A 21,439-nucleotide genomic window follows, 5' to 3' on the forward strand; every position below is an offset into this window, starting at 1 on the left:
CAGAGAACTGAGGGGCAGAGGGAAAAGAGCCGAGGGGCAGAGGACAGAGAGCTGAGTGCTAGGGCAGAGATCTGAAAACTGTGGGGGGAAGAGAGCAGAGAGCTTAGGGGCAGAGAGCCAGTGGGGCAGAGAGACAGGGCCGGGGTGGGGTGGGGGCAGAGAGCCGCAGAGAGACAGTCAGGGGCAGAGAGCTAAGGAGAAGAGAGCTGAGGATCTATTCATTCATTCATTCAATAGTATTTATTGAGCGCTTACTATGTGCAGAGCACTGTACTAAGCGCTTGGGATGAACAAGTCGGCAACAGATAGAGACAGTCCCTGCCGTTTGACGGGCTTACAGTCTAATCGACGGGCTTACAGTCTAATCGACGGGCTTACAGTCTAATCTAATCTAAAGAGTTGAGAGGAAGAGGAGAGGGGCAAAGAGCACAGAGAGGAGAAGGGAGCAGGGGGGCAAGGAGAGGAGCTTGATACAAAGAAGAGGAGCTAGGGGGACAAAATGCAGAGACCTGGGGGGAGAGGGGAAAGCTGGAGGCCCGAGAGCAGAAATCTGGCAGGCCAAGAGTAGCGAGGCAGAGAGCTGGAGAAAAGAGAGCTGGGGTGGGCAGGGAGCCGAGGGGACAGGACCCGAGGGAAAAGGACCTGAGAGGAAAGGACCGGAGGGGAAAGAGAGGTGAGGGGAAGAGAGGTGGGGATCCAGAGAGCTGAGTAACAGAGAGGTGGGGGGGGGGCAGAGAGGTGCGGGGGGAGGGCAGAGAGTTGGGGGGGGCGAAAACTGGGAAGGGGCAGAAAGCTTAGGGGCAGAGAGCAGAGAACTGGCAGGGAATAGAGCAAAGAGCTGGAGGGACAGAGAACTGAGGGGGCATAGAGCTGCGGGGGAGGGGATAGAGAGCAGAGAATGAGAGGGCAGAGACCTAAAGGGAAAAGAGCCAACAGGCAAGAGCTGATGGGCCGAGAGCTGAAGAGCGGAGAGCTGATGGGTGGGACAGGAAGCTGGGGGGACAGGAAGCTGGGGAGATTTGGGGAGCAGGAAGCTGGGGGAGCAGGGAGCTGGGGGGCAGGAAGCTGAGGGGGAATGGGGATGGGGCTGGTGGGGGGGAGGTGAAGGGCAGGGAGGCAAAGGGCAGGGAGATGAGGTGTAGAGAATGGGGTCCATAGAGCTGGGGGACAGAAGGAGCAGAAAGCATAGATCTTGGTATCAGAGGCGAGGGGGTAGAGCACGGGAGGCAGAGAGCTGAAGGACAAGGAAGAGAGTGTTGAGGGGCAGGGAGCAGAAACTTGAGGGGAGGGAACGGAGAACTGAGGGTCATGGATCTTTGAGGGGCAGCAAGCAGGGGGGCATGGATTTCTGAGGGGCAAGTAGAAAACTGAGGGGAAGCAAGCATAGAGCTGAGGGGTAGAGTGAAGCGAGCTGAGGGGCAGAGAGAAGCAGGGCAGATACTAGAGAGCTGGTGGGCAGAGACTTGATAGTCAAGTGGCAGAGACTAGACAGCTGGGGGGCAGAGGGTAAAGACCTGGGAGGCAGAGAGCAGAACACTGGGGGCTACAAAGCAGAGAGATAGGGCAGAGAGCAGAGACTTAGAGGGTAGAGAGGGGAGACCTAGAGGGCAGAGAGAAGACCTAAAGGGCATAGAGATGAGAACTAGAGGGCCGAGAAGAGAGGCATATAGGAGTGACCTAGAGGGCAGAGAAGAGATATGCACAGGACAGAGAGGAGAAACCAAGAGGACAGAGAGGAGAAAATCAGAGGGTTGATAGCAGAGGGCTAGGGGGTAGAGAGCTAGGGGGCAAACAACAGAGAGCTGAGGGGTAGAGAGCAGAGAGCGGTGTGTAGAGAGCAGAGTGTAGAGAGCAGGGGGTTAAAGAGCAGGGGGTTAAAGAATCAGGTTAGAGAGCAGAGGGTTAGAGAGAAGGGAGTTAGAGAGCATGTGGTAAGGAGCTGAGGGTCAGGGAGCGGAGGAGTTGAGACAGAAAGCTGGTGGCAGAGAGCAGAGACACTGGAAACAGAGACTAGAGAGCTGGGGGCCAATGAATGGAAAGCTAGAAGTCAGGGGTCAGAGACTGGTGGTGGGGGAGGAGAGGCCAGCAGAGAGCTGAGTGGGAAAGAACAGAAAGCTGAGGGGGAGAGGAATTGAGGGAAAAAGGGACAGAGACCTCAGGGACAGAATGATGAGGGGCAGAGAACAGAATGTCATGCTGGGGGGAGAGCAAAGAGCTAGAGAGCAGAGAGCTGGGGTTCAGTGAGCAGAGAAGCAGAGGCCGAGGGGCAGAGTCTGGAGCAGGGGGTGGTAGAGTGAAGAGAGCTTAGGGGCAGGGAGCAGAAAACTTAGGTACAGGGAGCAGAGCATAGGGCAATGGGCAGAGAGCAGGGGGCCAGAGATCAAGGAACAGTGACTTGTGGGGAAGGGACCTTGGGGACAAGGTCCTTAGGGGCAAGGACCTCGAGCAGAGAGCTGGGGGCAGAGAGCAGGATGGCAGAGAATAGAGTGACAGAGAGCCGGGATGCAGGGAGCCGGGGGCAGAGAACTGGGAGGCAGAGAAAAGAGAGCTGGGGGGCAAAGAAAAGAGAGCTGGGGCGCAGAGAGCAGGTCACAAAACAGCTGGGGAGCAGAAAGCAAAGAACCAGGGGGGATCAGAAAGCAGAGAGCTGGGGGTGATCAGAGAGAGGAGAGGTGTGGGGGGGTTAGAGAGGAGAGAGCTGGAGGGGTCATACAGCAAAGAACTGGGGAGGCAGAGCATTACAGGGCAGGGATCAGGGGGGCGAAGCTGACAGGTAGAGAGCTGGAGAGACGGAAAGCTGTGGGGTCAGAGTTCTCGGGGACAGAGTGCTGGGAGACAGAGTGCTAGGGGATGGAGAGCAGAGACCTGAGGGTGAGAACACAGAGAACTGATGGTGAGAAAGCAGAGAAATGAGGGTGAGAGAGCAGAGAGTTGAGGGGAGGAGAGCAGTGAGCTGAACGTTGGAGAGCAGAGAGCTGAGGGACAGAAGCAAGACAGCTGAGGGGCAGAGGCCAGACAGCTGAGGAGCAGAAGCCAGACAGCTGAGGGGCAGAAGCCAGACAGCTGAGAGTCAGAGAGCTAGATCTGAGTGGCAGAGAACAGCTGAGGGGCAGAGAGCTAGAGGCCAGAGAGCTGAGAGACAGAGAGCAGAAAGCCAAAGAGGAGAGAGCAGAGAGCTGTGGTGCAGAGATCATATAGCTGAGGGCCAGAGAGCTAAGGAGCATCAACTAGGGGACAGAGAGCTGAGGGGCGGAGGGTCAAAGAAATTAGGGTCAGAGATATGAGAGGCAGAGAGCACAGGTACCAGGGGGGTATGAACATGGGAGCAGTGAGCCAAGGGGCAGGGAGCCTATATGGAGGGAGCAGACAACAGAAAGAGAGAAGAATGACACAGAACAGAAGGACAGAGCAGAGGAGCAGAGATCTGAGAGCTTAGGGGCAGAGAGTCGAGGGGCTGAAGGGCAGGGAGCTGAGGAGCAGGGAGCTGATTGCTGAAGGGCAGAAAGGAGAGAGCTGAGGGCCGGGGATTTGAGGAAGAGAGGGCAAAGAGCTGAGGAGCAGAGAGCAGAAAGCTGGTGGGCAGAGAGCGAGGGGCAGAGACAGAGGGCCAGAGCTAGGGGGTACAGAGCTGGGGGGCAGGGACAAGGGGGGCCGGGGCCAGGGGGTGGAGACCCGGGGGGTAGGTAGCCGAGAGGCAGGAGCCATGGGCCAAGTAAAAGAGACTAGAGAACAGAGTCATAGAGCAGAAGGGCATTGAGCCAAGAGCTGAGGGACAGAGGGCAGAGAGCTGAGGGAAAGAGGCAGAGAGCTGAGGGAGACAGGGCAGAAAGCTGAGAGGTAGAAGGCAGAGAGTGGAAGGAAAGAAGGCAGAGAGCTGAAGGGAAGAGGGCAGAGAGCTGAGGGACACAGGGCAGAAAGCAGAGGGGCACAGGATAGAAAACTGAGGAGCAGAGAGCAACCTGAGGCACAGAGAACAAAGGGGCAGAGGGGCTGGGGGACAGAAAGCTGGGGGGGCAGCGAGCTTAGAATCAGAGGGCCAAGAGCTGAGGGGCACAGGGAAGTAAGCTAAGGGGCAGGAAGCTGACGGGCAGAGAGCCGAGAGCTGAGAGGCAAAGAGCACAGAAGTGAGGAGCAGGGAGCTGAAGGGACAGGGAGCTGGGGGACAGGAAACTGGGGGACAAAGAGCTGGGGGACAGAGAGGTGGGGGGATGGAGATCTGGGGATGTGTTGCCCAGGGGGGTCTTTGTGCTGGGGACTAGAGAGTTGAGAGCTGAAAGGTGGAGAACAGAAAGCTGGGGGGCAGAGAGCAGAAAGCTGAGGGGCAGAGAGCTGAGGTTCAGAGAGCTTGAGGGACAGGGATGGGGAGGGCAGAGTGCTGGGGAACAGACTGCTGGGGACAGAGAGCAGAGAGCTGAGGGGTGGAGAGCTTGGGGGACAGAGAGTTGTTCCAGATGCTTAACTCCTTTCCTCAAACCCCGTATCCCTCCACCAACCCCATCCCTTGCCCCTAATGACCCGGTCACCTACTCTGTTGAGAAAATGGACACTACCAGGCATGGTTTCCCTAAAATCTCTCCTGCACCTCCCTGGTTCCTCTCCCTTCCTGCCCTTTCTTCAATTCTCCCATTTTCCCCATCACTGTCCCTACAGGAGATCCCCTGCCATCTCTCCAAACCTACCCCCTCCACCTCCAAATCTGACCCTATTCCTTTGCACCTTATCAAACTACTTGTCCCCTGCCTTCTCCCCTCCCTAACTGCCATCTGTTCGCTCTCCAGTGGTTCTTCCCCACTGTTTTCAACCATGCCCATATATTCCCTTCCCTAAAAGAACCCTCCCTTGACCCACTGGCTCCTTCCACTTCTTGCTCCATCTCACTCCTACCTTTCCTCTACCAAACTCCTTGAGGAAGTTGTCTGCACCAGCTGTCTCAAGTTCCTCTCCTCCAAATCTCCTTACTCTCCTCTAAATGGGCTTCTATCCTCTTCAGTCTACAAAGGGGGAAAACAGACAACAAAACAAGTAGACAGGCATCAATAGCATCAATAGAAATAATAGAATTATAGATTTACACACATCATTAATAAAATAAATAGAATAATAAATATGTACATATATACCCAAGTGCTGTGGGGCAGGGAGGGGGATAGAGCAGAGGGTGGGAATCGGGGGGAAGGAGGAGTAGAGGAAAAGGGGGCAGAGACTAAAGACCTGGGGGCAGAGATTCAGGCCCTGTGAGGTAGAGACTATAGAGCTGGGGGGCAGAGATTAGAGAGCTCAGGGTAGAGAGCAGAGAGTTGGGGAGCAAACAGCAGAGAGCTGGAGGCTAAAGAACAAAGAACTTGGAACTAGAAAGCAGTGATCTGGAGGGCAGAGAACTGGAGAGCAGAGAGCTGGAGGAGAGAGAGGGCAGAGAGCAGAGACCTAAAGGGTAGATAGGAGAGACCTGGAAGGCAAAAACGAGAGACCGGGAAAGCAGAGAGGAGAGACCTGGGAGAAAGAGAGTTGAAAGTAGAGGGCAGACCACACAGAGATGTGGTTAGAGAGCAGGCGGGAGGGAGGGAGGGGTGGAGAGGAAGGGGTAGAGAGCAGGGGATAAAGAGCTGGGGGCAGAGAGCATAAAGCCTGGACACAGAGAGCACAGACCTGGGTGGCAGGGAGCAGAAGAGACCTGGGGTCAGTGAGCAGAGAGCCGATGGCGGAGGCCGGGGGATAGAGGGCAGAGGCGGGGTGGTGGGGGGCAGAGAGCTGAGGGGCAGAGAGCAGAGGGTTTCGCTGATGTGGGAGCATCACGGGTCCTTCGGGAGGACCAGTGGGAGCTGAGTGTGTCATCATGGGGCGCGGTTATGCAGATGCACGATGTGTTAAAGCCTCCCTCCTGTGAGCAGCTGCTTTTAGTACCTGGATATGTGGGATTGTGTGGACGCCTTCTGAGAAGATTGGGATTGAAGGTGCCTGACTTGGAGCGAGCTGTTGTTTCCATGTTCTCTACGCTACACCTCTCTGGGAGAGGTAGCAATGGACAGTGGATCGTGGGTGACGTCCACATGGATATTAACATTCCCAAGGATCAATGTAGGGATGGAGAATGAGAAACAGACTGTGAGAGAGGAATCAAAATGGTGGAACAGGTTGGAGGTGGGGCCTGGGGGCGGTAGCTGCCCGCAACTAGTAATTGGGGTGGATGGTGGAGGAGGATGATATGGGCATCGAAGGAAGGTAAAGGGCCAGGGGAAATAGTGTGAAAGCAACATTGGTGAGTGAGGAGTAAACCGACTCCTCCCATGTCCCAGAGAGTCTGGGGGAGTGGGAGAAGATGTAGCCCTTTCAAGAGAGAGCGACAGGGGAGACTGTGTAAACTGGGGAGAGCTAGGCTTCAGTGATGGCGAGGAGGAGGAGTGATTATGTCAGGAAAAGGTCAATGATGAAGGGAAGATTTCACATGGTGGAGAAGGTGTTTAACAGACCTCACTTGGCAGGGGCTGTGGGGGGGATGCAAATGGGAGTGGGTAGGAATGGGTTGAATGAGAGTGAGCTGGAGGGGGGCAGTGCAGGCCGGGGGGGCGGGGGGGAGGGAGGGGATGAGGGGCGGTGCTGGGACAGGATAAAAGGAATGGGGTGGGGGGGAGGAATGGGGGTAGCGCAAGGAGTTGGGAGAGGTTGGACAGGAATCAACTGAGGAGAACCCACCTACTGGGCTGGAGACGAAGGTTTTTGTTGTTTCTGTATTGTTTATGGTATCGAGCGTTTACTAAGTGCCAGGCATTGTTCTAAGAACTGGGAAGATACAAGCTAATCATGTTGGACACAGTCCCTGTCTCACACGGGGTTCATAGTCTTAACCCCCATTTTACAGATGCAGTAATTGAGGCAGGGAGAAGTGAAGTGACTTGCACACGGTCACATAGCAAACAGTAGCAGAGCAGGGATTAGAGCCCAGATCAATGGTCTATCTAGTAGACCAAGCTCATCTCAGCGAGAGTTGCCAGGGTGGGGGGTTACCGAAATCTCTTCCCTGTAGCCCCTCAGGTCTCTAGCAACCTTCACTCTCCTACCGTGTTCTATGCCCCTCTTCTCTCTGTCCCTCAGTTCTCTGTTCCAGTCAGGTCTTTGCACTTTGCCTCTCAGTTCTCTGCCCCTCGACTATTGACTCTCCACCCCTCACCTCTCTGCATTTCATTCAGCTCTCTTACCCACTCATTCACCCACCCACTCAACCCTCTGCCCCTCAGCTCGCTGTCCCCTCAGCTCTCTTCCCTCTGCCCCTTAGTTCTCTGACCTTTTGCTCCCTGGCCTTTTGCTCCCTGACCTTTTGCTCCCTGGCCTTTTATTCAATGCCCTTTGCCCCTAGGCTCCCTGTCCTGTTTCTCTGCCTCCCTGCTCTCTTCCCCAACCCTGCTCTTTGCACCCTGGCTCTCTGCCCCCTCAGATGTATGCTCTCTATCCCCAGCTCTCTGCCCCCAGCAATGTGTTTTGTCCTCCAGCTCTACCCTGTCTCCCAACTCTCTGCTCTCCACCCACCCTACTGTCTGTTCTTCACCCCCCCAGCTCTCTGCCCTCTGCCCCCACTCTTTGCTCTCTGCTTTCTTCCCCAAGTTCTCTGCCCCATGTTCTCTACTTTCTTCCCTCAGCTTTCTCCCAGCTCTGTGCTTTCCTTCCCTGCTTTACTCCATCCCTGCTGTTCTCCATCCCCCCTGCTCTCCTTCCCCTTCCTGCTGTCGTCCCCGCAAGTGTCTACCCCTCTGCTCTCTGCCCCTCAGATCTTTGGATCCCTAGTTCTCCACCACTCAGCTCCCTGCCTCTCAGCTCCCAGCCCCTAGTTATAGGCCCTCCAGCTTTTTGCCCTCTCACTCTCTGCTCCCCTGGTTTATGCCCCCCTGCCCTCTGCTCCCGCCCCCCCCCCCAGCTCTCTCCTCTTTCCCATAATCTCTGCCCCTCAGCTCTCTACCCCTCAGCCCCTCACCTCTTTGCCTTTCTATTCTCTGTCCTTCTAACTTTTTGCTCTCTGCTCCCTGCCCCTAGGCCCCCTGCCCTGTGAGTCCTTACCCTCTGGTTGCCCACCGCCCTGGTCCCTGCCCTCAGCCCCTCAGCTCTCTGCCCCTCATCTCTCTACCCTTTGTCCCTCAGCTCTCTGCCCCCTGCTCTCTGGCCGCTACCCCGCAGCTCTCGGCTCTCTGCCCCTAATCTCTCTGCCGCCTGGTCTCTGCTCCTCAGTTCTCTGTCCCTCAGCTTTCTGGCCTCTGCCCCTCAGCTCTCTGATCTCAGCTCTGGCTCTCTGCCCCTCAACTCTCTGGTCTGTACTCCTCAGCACTATGCTCTCTCACCCGCAGTTCCCTGTTTTCTCACCATCATTTCTCTGCTCTCTCACCTTCACTTTTCTGCTCTCTCACCTTCAGCACTCTACTCTCTACCCCTCAGCGCTCTTCTCTCTACCCCTCAGAACTCCATCCCCCGGCTTTCCATCCCCCAGCTTTGCCCCCACCTCGCTGACTCCCAGCTTTTTTCTCTGATCCCTAGCTTTTTTTCTCTGACCCCAACTCTCTTTTCTCTGCCCCCAGCTATCAGCTATGACCCCTAGCCCTCTGCTCTGTGCCCCTCAGCCCTACATTGCTCTACCCTCTGCCCCTCAGGTCTGTGCCCTTCAATCCCTCTGTGCCTCTGTCCCTCAGCTCTCTGTTCCGGGCTCCCTAGCTCTCTGTTTCCTGCTACTCAGCTGTCTGTTCCAGGCCCCGCAGCTCTCCATTCTCTACCCCTCAGCTTTCTGTTCTCTGCCCCCAGTGCTCCCTGACCCCTTGCTTCCTGTCCCTTCTGGCATTCTCCCCCCACCCCCACCCCTCTCCCGGGCCTTGCCCCACCACCCTCACCACCCCCACTCCATTCCACCTCAGCTCTCTGCCCCCCTACTCTAGCCCCTCATTATCTCTGCTCCCTGCACCTCAGTTCTCTGTTCCCTGCCCCTAAGCTCTCTGGTGGTCTCTACCCAGTCCCCAGCCTCTGCCCTCCCCTCAATCCTCTCGTTCTCGGCTCTCTGCCCACCACGTCTCTGCTCTCTGCCCCTCAGCCCCTTATCACTCCATCCCTCAGACCCGCAGGTCTCTGTCCCGATATCCCTCAATCCTTCTGCCCCTCAGCTCTGGGTTCCCTCCCCTTCAGCTTTCTACTCCCTACCCCTCAGCTTTCTGCTCCCTGCCCATTTGCTCAGCATAGCATAGTAGATAGAGCTTTGGTCTGAGAGTCAGAGGGTCATGGGTTCTAATCCCAGATCCGCCATTTGTCTCGTCTGTTATGTGACCTTGGGCAGGACACTTTGCTTCTTTGTCATTCCTTTCATCTGTAAAATGGGTATTGAGACTATGAGCTCCACGTGGGACTGGGACTATGTCCAATCTAATTTGCTTGTATCTACCCTAGCGCTTAGCACATAAACAGGCATATAGTAAGCACTCAACAAATGCATTATTGTTATTATTAATCCTGCTGGTCCCTCTGGACGACCATCCTCCTAGAGAGGGATGGACCATCCCACACACCAACCTCCCCTCTCCATTCCTTACTTTCCCTTCTCCCTCAATTAGACTGTAAGCCCGTCAATGGGCAGGGATTGTCTCTATCTGTTGGCGAATTGTCCATTCCAAGGGCTAGTACAGTGCTCTGCACATAGTAAGTGCTCAATAAATACTATTGAATGAATGAATGATTATTACCTACTGCCCTTTAGCGCTACTCCCTGACCCTTAGAAGTAGCATGGCTTATTGGATAGAGCACGGGCCTAGGAGTCAGCAGGTCATGGGTTTTAATTCCAGCTTCACCACATGACTGCTGTGTGACCTTGGTCGAGTCACTTCACCTCAGTTACCTCATCTATAAAATGGGGATTAAGAGTGTGAGCCCTTGGTAGGACAGGGACTGTGTCCAACCTGTATCTACTCCAGCGCTTAGAGCAGTGCTTGGCATGTAATAAGTGCTTAACAAGTACAATAATAATTATTATTATTGTTATGATTACCTCTCTACTCTCTGCCCCTTGTGCTCTCACCACCCTTACCATCTGCTCCCTGCACCCTGGCTATCTGCTACCCTGCTCCTTGACTACAGCTACCTGCCCCACATGTCCCTGCCCCCGGGCTCTACCCTCTGCTACTGGAGCATTACCCTCTGCTCTGCTCCCTGCGCCTCAGTTCTCTGCTGCCTGCTGCTCAGCTCTCTGCTCTCTACCCCCTCGCGTCTCTGCCCCTTAACTTCTAGCTCTCTGCTGATTGCCCCCCTGCTCTCTGCCCCCCAGGTTTCTGCTTTCTGTTACCAGCTCTCTGCTATTGGTTCCTCAGCTCTCAGCTCCCTGCCCCTCAGCTCTGTTCCCTTCAGCTCCCTGCCCTTCGGCTCCCTGCCACATGCTCGCTAACCCCCAGCTCTGTAACCCACTGCTCTCTAACCCCCTGCAAACTATTGCCTTCTCTCTCCCCTCCAGCTCTCTATTGTTTGCTCCCTAGTTCTCTGCCTTCTAACTTGCTCCTCTCTCACCTTTAGGCCTCTCCTCTTTGCCCTCTACATATCTCCACTGTGTCCTCTGGATAACTCCTATCTGCAACTCCTCTCTGCCCTCTAACTTTCTCTTCTCTGCCCTCTAGGCCTCTCCTCCCCCTCTGCCCTCTAGGTCTCCCCCTCTGCCCTCTAGGTCTCTCCTCTCTGTCCTCTCAGGTCCTGCTTTGTGCCCCTACCTCACTGCTTTGTGCCCCCCAGGTATCTGCCATCTTCCCCTCAGCTCTCTAGGCTCTGCTCCCCAACTCTTTAGTCTCTGACCTCCAGCTCTCTAGTCTCTGCTCTATATCTTTCTGTACCTCAGCTCTCTGCACTCTGCTCCTTAGCACTCTGCACTGTGCCCCTTGGCTCTCTGCACTCTGCTCCTTAGCACTCTGCACTGTGCCCCTGGCTCTCTACACTCTGCCCCTCGGCTCTCTGCCCTTCAGCTCTCTGCTCCTCAGCCCTCAGTTCTCTACTTGCTGCGCCTCAGAGATCCATGCCTCTCTCCTCACTGCCCCTCAGAGATCCATACCTCTCAGCTCTCTGCTGTCTGCCCTACCGGTCTCTGACCCCCAGATCTGTTCTCTGTGCTTTTCCTGCACTATGGGTCCCCAGTTCTCTATACCTCAGACCTCTACAGCTCTCTCCCTGTTCTTTAACTCCTTCTCCCTCAGTTCTCTGCCCCCTGCTATCTGCCCACACAGGTACTTATCCCCCTGATCTCTGCTCCCCCAGCTCTCTAGTTTCTGTCCCTCAGCTCTCTGCTCCCTGCCCCTCAGCTCTCTGCCCTTTGCCCCTCAACCCTCTACCACCAACTCTCTGCCCTCTGCCCCTTAGCTCTTTGCTCTCTGCCCCCCAGATCTCTCTCTCTGCCCTCTGTCCTCCTAGCTCTCTGTCCTCCCAGCTCTCTGGCCTCCCAGCTCTCTGGCCTCCCAGCTCTCTGGCCTCCCAACTCTGTCTTACCAACTCTCTGAACTGCTTCTCATGACCTCTCTGCTCTCTACCCATCAGTCCTGCCCACCTGGTCACTACATGTAGCTCTTTGCCCTCTCAGCTCTCTGTTCTCTGTCTCCCCATTTCTCTGATACCCCCAGCTCTCTGCTCCGATCTCCTCAGCTCTCTCCTTTCTGCCCCCAGCTCTCTGTTTACTCCCCCCCCCCAGCTCTGTTTTTGGCCCTCCAGCTCTCTGCACCCCAGCATTTGGCTCGTTGCCCCTGTTAATAAAACTTCTCGCTCTAGGCTACAAGGCTTTCCATCACCTTGCCCCTTCCTAACTCTCCTCCCTTCTCTCTTTCTACTGCCCACCCCGCACGCTCCACTCTTCTGCCGCCCACCTCCTCACCGTCCCCCGTTCTCGCCTATCCCGCTGTCGACCCCTGGGCCATGTCCTCCCACTGTCCTGGAATGCCCTCCCTCCTCACCTCCGCCAAACTAATTCTGTTCCCCTCTTCAAAGCCCTACTTAGAGCTCACCTCCTCCAAGATGCCTTCCCAGACTGAGCTTCCCCTTTTCCCTCTGCTCCCTCTGCTGCCCCTCTCCCCCCGTCACCTCCCCTCAGCTAAGCCCCCTTTTCCCCCCCTTTCCCTCTGCTCCTCCCCCTCCCTTGCCCTCCCCTCAGCACTGTGCTTGTCCTCTCATTTGTATATATTTTTTATTACCCTATTTATTTTGTTAATGAGATGTACATCACCTTGATTCTATTTATTTCTATTGTTCATCCCCTTGATTCTATTTATTGCTATTGTTTTTGTCTGTCTGTCTCCCCCGCTTAGACTGTAAACCTGTCATTGGGCAGGGATTGTCTCTATCTTTTGCAGATCTGTACAGTCCAAGCGCTTAGTACAGTGCTCTGCACATAATAAGCGCTCAATAAATACTATTGAATGAATGAATGAATAATGATAATAATAATGGTATTTGTTAAGTGCTGACTATGTGCCGAGCACTGTTCTAAGTGCTGGGTAGATACAAGGTTATCAACTTGTCCCACGTGGGGCTCACAGTCTTAATCCCCCTTTTACAGATGAGGTAAATAAGGCACAGAGAAACGAAGTGACTTGCCCCAAGTAACATAGCTGACAAGTGGTTGGAGCTGGGATTAGAACCCACGACCTCTGACTCCTAAGACCATGCTCTTTCCACTATGCTATGTTGCTTCAGTTCTCAACCCTCTGCTCTTCTTTCCCTCTGCCCCTCTGCCCCTCTTTGCCTCTGCCCCTCTGACTCTCTGATCCTCGGTCCCTCTGACCTTCAGTCCCTCAGCTTTCTGTTCCCTGCTCCTTAGCTCTGTATTCACTACCCCTCAGCTCTTTACTCCCTGGAACTCAGAACTCTTTCCCTGCCCCTTATTTATCTGCTCTCTATTCCCCATGCTTTCTGCCCCACCCCGTGCTCTCTGCCTCCCTTGCTCTCTGTTCCCCCTGCTCCCTACTTCCTAAACGCTCCCCACTCTCTGCCTCCCGGCTCTCTGCCCCCCGGCTCTCTGCCCCGCCTCTCTCTGTTCTCCCTGCTCTCTGTGCCCCCTGCTCTCTGTTCCAAAGTTCCCTGCCTGCCAGTTGTCTGGCCTCTAGATCCCTACCCCACAGATCCTTGCCCCCTTGTCTTTGCCCCCTGCTCTCTCTGCCCATTGCCCTATGCTCTGCTCCTTGCAACTCAGTTCTCTGCTCCCTGCCCCTAAGCTTTCTGCTCTCTATGTCCCTCCTATGCCATCTGCCCCACATCCTCTGCTCCCCTGCTCATTGACCCCAAGCTCTCTATTCTCTGCCATCCAGGCCTTTGCTCTCTGCCCCCCTAGCTCTCTGCTCTCTCCCCACCAGCTTTTTGGTCTCTGGACCTCAGCTCTCTGCCCCTCATCATTCTATCCTCTGTCCCTCAGATCTTAATCCCTCTGTTTCTCAATCCCTCTGCCTCTCAGCTCTCTGTTCCATCATCCTCAGCTCTCTACTCCCAACTCCTCAGCTCTCTGCTCCCTTTGACTCATCTCTCTGGTCCCTGAAACTTAGCTCCCCACCTCTCTGGATCCCCAGCTCTCTACACCTCAGCCCTCTACACCTAATCACCTTGCCCTACAGCTCCCTACCCTTCAGCTACCTCTCCATCAGCCCTCTGCCCCCTGCTATCTACCCAGACAAGTCTCTGCCCCCCACTCTCTGCCCCCCTGCTCTCTGCCCCCGTGCCCTCTACTCCTCTGCTTTCTGATCTGAGCCCCCCAGCTTTCTAATCTCTGCCTCCCAGGGCTTTCAGCTCTGCCCCTCAGCTCTCTAGTTTCTTTCCCGCAGGACTCAGCTCCCTGCCCCTCAGCTCTCTGCTCTCTGTCCTTCAGCTCTCTACTCTCTGTCCTTCAGCTCTTGGTCCCCCAGCTCTCTGCTCTCTGTCCCTCACCTCTCTGCCCTGTGACCCTCATTTTTTCTCTCTCTGACCCTCAGACCTCTCTGCTCTCTGCCCCTCAAATCTCTGCTCTCTGCACCTCAGCTCTCTGCCCTTCAGAGTTACATACCCCTCTGCTCTCTCTCCTCAGAGATCTGTGCCCTTCAGTTCTCTGGTCCTTCCCCTCAGGTTTCTGCTCCCTGCTCCTGAACTCTCTGTTCCTTGTCCCTCAATTCTTTGCTCTCTGCCCCCCTGAGCTTTGTCCACCTGGCCTCTGACCCCCCAGCTATAGATCTATGGATCTGTGCTCTCTGGCCATCCTGCCCCTGAGCTCTATGGATCCCCAGTTCTCTACTCCTCAGCCCTCTACACCTTATCTCCCTGCTCCTCAGTTCCCTGCACTTCAGCTCCCTCTTGCTCGGCTCCCTCCCACTCAGGTCTCTCCCCTACAGCTCCCTACCCCTGAGGTCCCTGCCCTTCAGCCCACTGCCCCTGCTCTCTGCCCAAACAGGTCTCTAACTCTCTGCTCCCTGTCCCCCTGCTCCCTGACCCCTGCCCTCAGCTCTCAACCCTCTCTGCACCCAGCTCTCTAGTTTCTGCTTGCCAGCTCTCTAGTCTCTGCCCACCCACCCTGCTCTTTAGTCTCTGCCCTCCACCTCTCTCATCTCTGCATCTCCAGCTCTCTAGTCTCAGCCTCTTAGCTAACTAGTATCTGCCCCTCAGCTCTCTGCCCCTCAGCTCTCTGCCCCTCAGCTCTCTGCCCCTCAGCTCTCTGTCCCTCTGTTCTCTGCTCTGTTCCCTCTGCTCTCTGGCCTCTGCCCCTCAAGTCTATGCTCTCTGCCCCTCAACTCGGCTCTGTTCTTCAGCTCTAGGTCCCTAAACTATGCTCTCTGCCCTTCTACACTCTGCTCCTGTGCTCTCTGCCATTGCTCCTCTGCTCCCTTCCTCCCTGGTCTCTGCTTCCCCGCTCAATGACCATTATTCCCCTGCTCTGTCATCCATGCTCTTCAGTTCTCCTTTCCCTCCCATCAGCACTTTGCTCCCTGCCCCTCAGCTCTCTGCTCTCGAATCCCCAAGACTCTGCTTTCTGGCCCCCTGGTCTCTGCCCCCGACCAGCTCTCTGCTTTCTGCCCCCAAGCTCTCTCTGACCCTCTGCCCTCTACTTCTCTGTTTATTACATCCCAGCTCTCTGCCCCTTAACTCTTTACTCTCTGCTCCCAGCTTTCTGTTCTCTACCTCCCAGATTTCTTCCCCTCAACTCTCTGATATCTTCCCCTCAGTTCTGATGTCTTTCCCTTATCTCTATGCAGATGACACTCAAATCTACATCTCCTCCGCTGTTCTCTCCTCCTCCCTTCTGGTTCGTATCTCCTCCTGTCTCCAGGACATCTCCACCTGGATGTCTGCCTGCAACCTAAAACTCAACATGCCCAAAACTGAGCTCCTTATCTTCCCTCCCAAACCCTGTCCTCTCTCTGACTTCTCTGTCACTGTGGTTGGCACGACCATCCTTCCTATCTCCCAGGCCCACAACCTCGGTGTCATCCTTGACTCAGCTCTGTCATTCATCCCACACATCCAATCTGTCACCAAGGCCTGCCGGTCTCACCTTTACATTATCGCCAAGGTCCGCCCTTTCCTCTCCATCCAAATGGCTATCGTGTTGGTACAAGCTCTCATAATATCCTTAGCTGGATTATTGTGTCAGCCTTCTCTCTGATCTCCCTTCCTCCTGTCTCTCCCCACTTCAGTCTATTCTTCATTCCGTTGCCCAGATCATCTTCCTGCAGAAATGCTCTGGGCATGTCACTCCCCTCCTTAAAAACCTCCACTGGTTGCCTCTCAACCTCCGCATGAAATAAAAATTCCTCACTCTTGGCTTTAAGGCTCTCCATCACTTGCCCCCTCCTACTTCACCTCCCTTCTCTCTTTCTACTGCCCACCCCAAATGCTCTGCTCCTCTGTCGCTCACCTCCTCACTGCCCCCATTCACGCCTATCCCACCGTCAACCTCTGGCCCATGTCCTACCGCTGTCCTGGAATGCCCTCCCTCCTCACCTCCACCAATCTAACTCTCTTCCCCTCTTCAAAGCCCTACTGAGAGCTCACCTCCTCCAAGAGGCCTTCCCAGACTGAGCTTCCCAGACTGAGCTCTGCTTTTCCCTCTGCTCCCTCTGCTCCCTCTGCTCCCCCTGCTCCCTCTGCTCCTCCCCTTTCCCCCCTTCACCACCCCTCAGCTAAGCCCCCTTTCCCTCTGCTCCTCCCCATCTCCCTTCCCCTCCCCCTCCTCTCAGCACTGTGCTCATTTGTATATATTTTTATGATCCTATTTATTTTGTTTATACCAAACAAAATTCTATTCTATTTATTGTGATTATACTGTCTTGTTTTTGTCCATCTCTCTCCGCCGATTAGACTTCGAGCCTGTCACTGGGCAGGGATTGTTTCTATCTGTTGCCAAATTGTACATACAGTGCTCTCCACATAGTAAGCGCTCAGTAAATACTATTGAATGAATGAATGAATCTCTCTGCTGTCCAGCCCTCTGCTCTCTGCCCACACCCCTCTACTCTCTGCCCTTCAACCGTCTCATCTCTGCCTTTTAGCTCTCTTCCCCAGCTCTGTATACCCTGCCCCCAGCTCCCTGCACTCTGCCCCCCAATTCTGTGTGCTCTGCCCCCCCAGCTCCGTGCTTTCTGCCCCCCAGCTCTCTGTGCTCTGCCCCTAGCTCCTTGAGCTCTGTCCCTAGCTCCTTGAGCTCTGTCCCTCAGTTCCCTGCCCCTCGGGTCATTGTTCCCTGCCCCTCAGCTCTATAATCTCTGCCCCCAGCTGTCTGCTCCCTGCCCCCAGCTCTCTGTTCCCCACCCCTCAGACCTCTCCTTCTTGCCTCTCAGTTCTCCACTCCTGCCCTTCAGCCCTGCGCTCCCTGCCTTTCAGCCTTCTGCTCTTAGCTCTCTGCTCACAGTCCCTCAGCTTTCTCTTCCCTGCCCCTCAGTTCTCTGCTGTCTGGCCCCTTGTTTCCTGCCCCCCTCACTCTTTTTCTCCCCTTACGCTCCCTTTCTCTCCCCCTCAGCTCTTTCTCTCCTCTTCAGCTCTCTCTCTTTCTGCCCCTCAGCTGTCTGCTCCCTGCCTCTCAGTTCTCTGCTCCTTGCCCCTCAGCTCCCTGCTCTCTGCCCATTGCTCTCCAGTTCGCTGATCCATACCCCTCGGTTTTCCTTCCCTCCCTTCAGCACTCGGCTCCCTGCCCCTCTGCTCTCTACACCACTGCCCTCTGATCTCTGCCTACAGCTCGCTGTCAACCTGTCAGTTCTATCCTCTCTGCCCTCCAGCTCTCTGCTTTCTGCTCTCCTAGCTCCCTAAGTTTCTGCCCTCCTGCTCTGTATCTCTGCCCCCAGCTCTCTCATCTCTGCCCCCAGCACTCTAGTCTCTGCCCCCCAGCTCTCTAATCTGTTCCTCTCAACACTCTGCTCTCTGCCTCTGAGCTCTCTGCTCTCTACCCCCTGCTCTCTACCCAAAGTTCTGTGCAGTCTGTCCTCTAGGTTTCATCTCTCTGCCTTCCAACAGGTCTCTCCTTTCTGCCCTTTAGGTCTCTCTTTGTCTTCTATCTCTCTCCTCACTGCCCTCTGGCTCTCTGCTCCAGCTCTCTGCTCTCTAGCCCCAAGCTCTCTGCTCTTTAGCCTCCAGTTCTCTGCACTTTCCCCCCAGCTCTCTGCTCTCTACTCTGAGCTCTCTAGTCTCTGCCCTGCAGTTCTATAGTCTCTACCTCACAGGTCTTGAATTTCTGCCGCCCAGGCCTTTAGTTTCAGCCCTGATGCTCTCTAGACTCTGTCCCTCAGCTCTCTGCTCTGTGTCCTTCAGCTCTCTGCCCCTCAGCTCTCTTTTCTCTGCCTCTCAACTTTCAGCTCTCTGCTTTCTAGCACTCTGCTACTCGGGTCTTTTCCCCTCAGCTCTCTGCTCCTTAGCTCTCTGCTCTGTCCCTCAGCTAATAATGTATTTTAAATAATGTTGGTATTTGTTAAGCGCTTACTATGTGCCGAGCACTGTTCTAAGCACAGCTCTCTGTTGTCTGTTCCTCAGTTCTCTGCTCTCTTTCCCTCCGCTCTCTACCCCTCAGCTCTCTCCTCACTGTCCCTCAACTCTCTGCTCCTTATCTCTTGCTATAAGCCAGGCACTGTTATATGCGCTGGGGTAGATGCAGGTTAATTTGGTTGAAAGTGGTCCCTGTCCCACATGGGGCTCACAGTCTTAGTCATCATTTTGCAGATGAGGTAACTGAGGCACAGGGAGGTGGAGTGGCTGGCCCAGGATTAAACAATGAACGTGTGGCAGAGCTGACATTGGAACCCAGGTCCTTCTGATTCCCTGGCCTGTGTCCTATCCACTAGGCCATGCTTTTCTGGGGGAGGGGGAGGGGGAGGGAGCTTCTTTGCCAATAGGATGTGAGCTCTAGCTCATCCTGGATGGGCAGAGCTTCGCTCACAAGCAGAGCTTCCCTCCTGACTCACAAACCCGAGGCCTTGGCCTTATCCTTGACTACTCGCTCTCATTCAAATCATCACAAAATCTGAGTTGAATGGGAGCAAGCCGTCAAGGATAAGGGCTTGGTTCCACCTTTTACAACATCGCAAAAATTTTCCCTTTGTTTTCCATCCAAACTGCTACCGTATTCCTACAGTCATTTATCCTCTCCCATCTTAATTACTATATCAGTCTCCTGTCTCTTCCCACTCCAGTCCATAATTCACTCTGCTGCCTCAATCATTTTTCTATAAAAACGTTCAAAACATGTTTCCCCTCTCCTCAAGAAACTCCAGTGTTTGCCCATTGACCTCCGCATCAAACAAAAACTCTGCAACATTGGATTTCAAGCACTCAGTCACCTTGCCCCCTCCTACCTCACCTCACAGAAGCAGCATGGCTCAGTGGAAAGAGCACGGGCTTTGGAGTCAGAGGTCATGGTTTGAATCCCAGCTCGGCCACTTGTCAGCTGTGTGACTTTGGACAAGTCACTTAACTTCTCGGTGCCTCAGTTACCTCATCTGTAAAATGGGGATTAAGACTGTGAGCCCCAAGTGGGACAACCTGATTCCCCTGTGTCTACCCCAGTGCTTAGAACAGTGCTCGGTACATAGTAAGCGCTTAACAAATACCAACATTATTATTATTATTATTACCCAGCCCACACTCTTGGCTCCCATAATACTAATCTTCTCACTGGACTTCGATCTCATCTATCTTACCACTGACCCCTCACTCACATCCTCCCTCTGGCTTGGAATGCCCTCCCTCCATAAATCCGGCAGACAATTACTCTCCCCACCTTCAAAGCCTTATGGAAGGCACATCTCCAAGACACCTTCCTTCTCCCACTTTCTTCTATGTTGCCCTGACCTGCTCTCTTTCTTCATCCTTCCACCCAGCCCCACAGCACTTATGTACATATCTGTAATTTATTTATTTATATTAATGTCTGTCTCCGTGCCCCCCGCCCACCAACTGTAAGCTCATTGTGGGCAGGGAATGTGACTGTTCCTTGTTATATTATACTCTCCCAGTAAGAGGCTACAATAAGAACAGAATATGGAGAAACAGATTAGTTTCCCAATAGTAAGGGTGTAAGAGTAGGATGTAAGAGTAAGATGTATCTTATCGCCTTATCTGTTCATCCTTTACACTGACTACTTAATGAGAGAAGCCGGGTTGGATGAAGAAAAACAAAGCAAACGGAGATTGAAGATTGGAGGAAGAAATATAAACAATCTTCATCATGCTGATGAAACAACCCTATTAGCAGAAAGTGAAGAAGATTTGAAGGGCTTATTATTAAACGTTAAGGAATAGAGCAAAAAGATGGGCCTAATATTTAAATGTCAAGGAAACAAAGATCATGACAACTGGAAGTTTTAACACATTTTTAGTGGACAGAGAGAAGATGGAATAGTTGATAATTTTTCTCTCCTGGGATTGATAATAACAAAGGAACTAGTAGATAAGAAATACACCAAAGATTAGTGTTAGGAAGATTTGTTATGAAGAGCCTGGAAAAAGTCATGAAATGTGCTGATATAACAATTGCCACAGAAATGCAAATTGTCAACTCTGTGGTGTTTCCAATGACAATGTATGGATCTGAAAGCTAGACAGTGAAAAAACAGAATAGAAAGAACATCAGTCCTTTGGAAATGCCATGTTGGAGAAGGCTTTTGCGAATACCGTGGACTGCCTGAAAACCAAACAAATGGATTTTGGAGCAAATTAAACCAAAGTGATCTTTGAAAGGCCAAATGATTCAACTTAGATTAGCATATTTTGGACACATAAGCAGGAGGAATGATTCTCTGGAGAAGACACTATTGCTTGGAAAAGTCCAGGGAAAAGGTAGAAGAGGCAGACCAGCAGCTAGATGGTCAGTGGCCATAACAGCGATAATGGAAGAACCATTGGAAAGGTTGCGGATTATGGCAGAAGACAGGATATTCTGGAGAAAGCATATCCATAAAGATGCTATGAATGGGAAATGACTCAGTGCAACTTATTAATAATTTTAATAATAATACTCTCCCAATCGATTAGTAAAGTGCTGTGCACAGAATAAGTGCTCAAAAAATATGAGCTCTGCTCCTCAGCTGTCAGCTCTCTGCTCCTCAGATCTCAGCCCCTCTGCTCTCTGCCTGTCAGTGCTGCCCCCTACCCCCAACTCTCTGCCCTCCAACTCTCTGCCCCCCAGCTCTTTGTCCCACCTTCTTTCTGCCCCTAGCTCTCTGCTCTCAGCCTCTCAGGTTTCTGCTCTTGGACCCTCAGTTCTCGGCTTTCCGCCCTCCCCCCCCAGCTCTCTGCTTTTTGCCCCACCAGCTCTGTGCTCTCTGCCCCCACCTTTCTGCCACTCAGTTCTCTGGATCCCCAACTCTCTAACCCTCAGCTTCCCCCCCACCAACCCCCTCACCTGGCTCCCTGCCTCTTTGGCTCTCTGCCCTCCAAGCCCCGCCCACAGCTCACTGCTCTTGCTCCTAGATCTCTTGTCTCTTCTGCCAAGCTCTTTGCTCTCTGCATCCAAACTCTCCCCTATCTGCCCCCCAGGTCTCTGCTCTCTCCTCCAAGCTTTCTGATCTCTGCCCCCACCCAGTTCTCAGCCCTAGCTCTCAGCTCTTTGTCCCACAGATCTGTACCCTCTGCTCCTCAACTCTGTGCCCTCTACCCTCAGTTCTCTGCTTTCCAGACCTCTACTCTCTGCCCTCAGCTCTCTGCCCCCAGGCCTCTACCTCTCCCACATTTCTATACCCTGTCCCACATCTCTCTACCCTGCCCCATATCTCTCTACCATGTCCCACGTCTCTCTACCCTGTCCTATATCTCTCTACCCTGGCCACCAGATCTCTGCTCCCCCAGCTCTCTTCCCACCCCCCCAGCAACTCTCTGCTTTGTCCTTCAGCTCTCTGCTGTGTACCCAAACCCTCCACTCTGTCCTCCAGCTGTCTGCTTTCTACCCCCCAGCTCTCTGCCCCTCAGCTGTCTGCCCACTGCCCCTCAGCTCTCAGTTCTCTGCCCCTCACTTCT

Source organism: Ornithorhynchus anatinus, chromosome 13 (assembly GCF_004115215.2).
Source record: "Ornithorhynchus anatinus isolate Pmale09 chromosome 13, mOrnAna1.pri.v4, whole genome shotgun sequence".
Classification (NCBI taxonomy): Eukaryota; Metazoa; Chordata; class Mammalia; order Monotremata; family Ornithorhynchidae; genus Ornithorhynchus; species Ornithorhynchus anatinus.